This window comes from Anopheles aquasalis, chromosome 3, assembly GCF_943734665.1.
Source record: "Anopheles aquasalis chromosome 3, idAnoAquaMG_Q_19, whole genome shotgun sequence".
NCBI classification, from domain to species: domain Eukaryota; kingdom Metazoa; phylum Arthropoda; class Insecta; order Diptera; family Culicidae; genus Anopheles; species Anopheles aquasalis.
Window position 1 is genome coordinate 17769096 of NC_064878.1, and position 5000 is coordinate 17774095.

At 47.7% G+C, this 5000-nt stretch overlaps 2 protein-coding genes and 2 non-coding genes across 4 annotated transcripts in view; 3 read left to right on the forward strand and 1 right to left on the reverse strand.

The window, feature by feature from the left end:
- The window catches only part of LOC126575241 (unconventional myosin IC), a 143880-nt gene that overhangs the window by 19581 nt on the left and 119299 nt on the right, over positions 1 to 5000 (forward strand). The gene's annotated exons all lie outside the window — the stretch shown is intronic.
- Positions 1 to 5000, forward strand: part of LOC126575240 (tyrosine-protein kinase-like otk) — a 47084-nt gene that overhangs the window by 12512 nt on the left and 29572 nt on the right. The gene's annotated exons all lie outside the window — the stretch shown is intronic.
- On the reverse strand, positions 114 to 229 carry LOC126579363 (U5 spliceosomal RNA). Its single transcript, XR_007608433.1, has one exon. It is a non-coding gene; the product is annotated as a U5 spliceosomal RNA (small nuclear RNA).
- Positions 4352 to 4467, forward strand: LOC126579361 (U5 spliceosomal RNA). The gene has a single exon (XR_007608431.1). It is a non-coding gene; the product is annotated as a U5 spliceosomal RNA (small nuclear RNA).

Here is a 5000-nt window from a genome sequence, read left to right on the forward strand (position 1 = left end):
TGCTCGATACTTGTACAGAACTTTGGTTCAGGCTCATTGTAGAGTTTTCTGAGCGAACTCAATAGGTTCGTCGGATGTTTTTAAGTTGATTAGGTGTCCTAGTATCCCCCGAGAGGGCACCAGGACCTTACAAAAAGTTTACTTTAGACTCATTAGAGTATCCCTCTCCACGGAAATCTTTAGTAAAAGGCGAAAGATTTATTCGACTACTGAAGAGAGATCAGAGTGAAGAGGGGAACCGGCACCGGTCCGAACCGTACCACGGCCCGGCATGTACGGTTTGCGATGCATAACGCGTTTTCGCTAGACACGCGCGTGTGTAGATGCTGAGAACGGCGACAAGTCCCGAATGCCGGCGAGAGCGTGAGCAAGAGCGTGAGCGCGAGCGTCTCTCGCCAGCAGACATACCGGTCTACCCAGTGAAGCGAAAGAGATAAAACGAAAACGTGCTACTGACGTAAGGCTTCGCACCGGGACTGTTGTAGCGCTCTGCGGGCACGTCGTTGTCGTGTACGGGAATAGGGGCTTGGCGAGGTACGGGGATTTTTTTTTTGCTTTACTCTTACCCTTCGTCCGCTGTGCGTGAATGCGAAACGCCGCATGCTCTGTTTTTGTACGTGCTGAGTATGTTTTTGACAGTCATTGGCCGGCGACGATACGACGACGATGATGATGATGCGAAGGTAGAAGTGGGTTAGCAAATTATGTTCTTTCGCACTGACAAATTGGGTTATGGAGCTATCAACGCGTTATGCCGTGCGTGTGCAACGGTGTGCCACGGTTCCTCTGTTAACAGCATCCCGTGAGCGCACGCCGAGATTGACGTGGGAAGAAATTCTTGGCCAAAGTTCTGTGCCCGCTGCCAGGGTTGCAAAATTGAAATTTTCCCCCTCAGTTGCTTTTTCAAATATTTGCTTCGAAACACACATTTCATGCACGGCATCCTCTAACGGCAACGAGGATGTCGTCTGCATCGCTGTCTCTCTCTCTTTGGTTTGTATACCGCGCGAGGTGGGTATGAATTATTAAACCGTTAATTAGCGCCGAAGAATCCTCGCTAGCCGGCTGCAGGTGGAGCGAGGAAGAGCGTCATAAAAAGTTTTCCAAAAAACTTCCCTACCCTCGCCTGTCGAGTGGTGAAAGATATCTTCCCCCAAAAGAATGCTGCTAGAGACTGGAAACCACCTCTCATTCTGAAAAGCCCGGGCCTCGCTTCCTTGTCTCTTGTGAGTGAGAACCGGGAAGAGGCCACCAGGAAGAGAGGCCAAACGAATGGCAGCAAACGATGTGACAAATTCTCCGCTCCGCACTCACTCGCGAGCAACGGAGCCCACAACGACAAGGATTCCGCAAGGACTGCAGCACAAAGAATTGCATTCTCAGGCCCTGAGAGGATGGTATGGGAGTGAAGTCAAGCATTAAGGAACGAAAGAACGGAATGAAAGCTTATGGCACCGTAGAGTGGAGTGTAACAACCCCTGCTCCTGTCAGTATGTGGTTTTGTAAGCTCTCATCGTCTCCTCCGGGGGCGCTCTGTAGATACATCTGCTCCGTCCGACCGACTACCGCAGTGCGAGCAGCTGGTCATACGCTCGTTTGCATAAAGCTATTGGCCAACCAGCACACCAAACCGCCTGGTGACTGGTGCCTGGTGCCTTGTGCACGTTAAACGAATAAAATAGAAGTGCGGCCACCGGAAGAGTCCTGGCCATGGTCTCGGTCGGTCGGTGGGCACCGGAAATCAGGACCAACACAGGACAGAGGACGGCCCTGCCACCATCCTGGGACCAGCTTCGTCCCCCTCCCGGCGGGGGGGGGTCACACTAGTATTTCTGCAAAGGATTTTAATTTATTTATTTCGTTTCACATTTCTTCGCTTCTTCGCCGCGTGGCCGCTTGGCTGGCCGCATGATTCCAGTTCGCTCGTCGCGTCCTAACCGGCGGAGCATAAATGGTTTTCATTTTATGGCATTTAAGCGCACAGGAAAAAAGCCGCCCGCTGCCTTTGTCAATGGATTTGTTTCAATTATTTTTTGAGTTTTTCTTTTCAATTAAATGAAGTAGTTTTTCGAATCTTGCCGCAACTAGGATCCTGGTGTATGAGTCAGCAGTTGAATATAAAGTTAAATAGGAAACACACCACGCTACAACAACCTACGGTACGGCATAAACACCCAACGCAGAAGTTTAATCATGCGATGATGGTTTAAGACCAAAGACCAGGGATTATTCATATGATTAGCAGGTTTTCCACTTTGAGCTTTGAGTTTTGATTCAAAGCATCCGAGGGACGACACGACGGGGATGTAAATGATCCATCCTGGCCGGTCGGTTTGTGCTCTCGATTAGTCATCCTTTTGTGCGGATTTTCCAGCTCTGTGTACGCCCTGGTGCCGGTGCGTGAGCCTGAGAGTGGCTTACATTCGTAACGTGATACTACGGCGGCGCCGTTGCCAACATTCGAGGGATTGACCTTTTGCTTCTGCCACAATGCTAAACATACAACGAGAGACGAGGGTCGCCGGTACACTACACAACGAGCCGGCGTCCCTTGATTGCATGAGAAATAAACATAAAAAAGCGGGACGAAAGCGGGAGCGGGAAATCGGAGAACTCCTAGTTGCGGGCTTAGTTTAACCCCTTTTAGGGCTGAAGAAGCCCTCCCACACCCCTTCGAGGTTCGCTTTCTATCGATGAGCGGGCCATGAGCGGTCCCATGTTGTCCATGCCCAATATCTGATGGTTGTAGGTGCCTGTTCCCGGGCAGTGTGTTTTAATGAAACAACACAATCCGTAGGGACTCGTTCGTTCGTTCGCCCTTCGACTTGTAATAAGGAAGAAGTCGAATTGATTAACCTCACCGGGAGCAGGGTGGAAATGTTTCGTTACGATTTCATTGCCTAGTTCCTGGGGGACGGGAACGGGGTTTGCATTTGCGTACGATATTCAATATCCGCACTGGGCGCACGTACGTTATCATGGTCTCCGGCTGTGGCGTGGTTTTGTTATCGGGTGGTGTCCCAGTCCGGGGGATTTTCGGGACCCGGGAACGAATTTACACGATGCCGTTTCCATGGAAGGAAGGCGCGTACTAGTGTTTGGTTGGTATAAAGATTTAAGCTGATGAAGAAGGGTCCCGTCGTTGGTGTTGTTTCTTTATGCTTTCCTCGAAACAAAACCGGAACAGCAAACGGATAGGGTGATACACAACAGTCAGTGCGCCGTCCGATGAGTCGTTGTTGTTGAGGCGAGGGAGTTTTTCACGAGGGAAGTGTGCTGGGGTGTGATTTTCCCTGTCATGTTTGGCGGTGTTAAATGGTCAGTTTGTTAGGACGCGCGGGGGATGTGTGTTTGTGGGCGCATGTTGTCTCATTATGGAAGTGGGCTGTCGAAACGAATTTTCCTCGCGAGGCGACGAGACGCTAATGAACATTTCAAACGCGATCGAACCACGTTAAATGCGATTGTGTGCGTGCATTTGGAAACGAGCGATTTGTGAGGAAATTGAGGTTTTCCCGTTATTTGGGATTCCTGGATGTGTACCTTGTCGTGGTTTACCTGTTTTTAAAGAGAGAGTGAGTTCTTTTGACGGAGGAACTGCCCATGACTGACTGATGAACAACATACAGAACATACGGTGACGGAATAGAATTTATTCTTTTCTAGAAAAAAAACCGTAAACAAAATAATATAATGGGTTTCAAAGGTCTCGCAAGTCGCGGCCTTTGCCTCTCGTGAATGGCCAACGACTACATTTCTCTCCCGCACGGACAGTAACGGAAATCGCATAAGAGAAAACGGCACGAAGAAGCAACGGCACCGCAGCAGCAGTGCAGCAGCAGCAGCAGCTGGTTGCATGATATTTGGGAGAATCTCTAACAAATTCTTGGGAAGGTACGCTGCCGATGATTAAGGTAAACGGGATGTCCTTTCAAATATCAGGCTTAGCGCACTGAGTAAAGTTGTTGACCCAAGAATGCATCGTTCGATAAAACATAATTTGCAAAAGAAATGAAAATCTTTCAACTATAATTAAAATAAAATAAAAATTCGTTCTTACTTTATAGTTTTCGCTGCCAAGCTTTTGCTCTCTATTTTATCAAACTTGCGGCAGTTTTATGAAAATGTGTTTGTCATACCTGGTTCGAAAGAGAAAGGTATCGTCCAGGTAGAAAGGCCATGCCCTGAGGTCAAAGGCCATGTCACTGAACAGTGCAAACGGTGCAAAAGCTCTTCTGTCACGTTCTCGCTTCTCCTATGCTGAGAACGAGAACAATCGAAAACGCGTTATGCATCGCAAACCGTACATGCCGAGCCGTGGTACGCTTCGGACCGGTACCGGCTACCCTCTTCACTCTGATCTCTCTTCAGTTGTCGAATAAATCTTTCGCCTTTTACTAAAGATTTCCGTGGAGAGGGATACTCTAATGAGTCTAAAGTAAACTTTTTGTAAGGTCCTGGTGCCCTCTCGGGGGATACTGGGACGCCCAACACCAATCAAATTGATCATGAATTGTATGTTTTATGTAATTTATTCTATGCATAAATTGGGATTGAAGTTAATGATAGAGATTTAAAGTAGGGTCCGAAAAATTGAATAAAGAAATATTTTTCAACATTTTCAACACTCGCCACATAATAGTGCGGCATGCGGACTGGTTGATACTTTAAACTGTGACCCACTGGCTAACTGTTATTTTCCTCTGTGGCCCGCATACTAATATTACTTTGAGATCCCTGTTATAGAGCATCCAAAACCAAATGAAAATATTCCTTTATGATTCAGCTTCTAAAGTATAAGTATTGGATATAATGCGAATAATATACGTAGCGAAATTTCTACTTTCCTGCTGGAGGAACGGTACTTTATTGCGGTTTTGCGTAGTAATGATGCATGCGTTTCTTCCGATCTGCGGAGAACCATTCTGCAGAGGCGGCGAACCATCACTCGCCACTATCAACCGAAGTAAAAAAAAATCCTTGTAGGCTACAAAATTCAA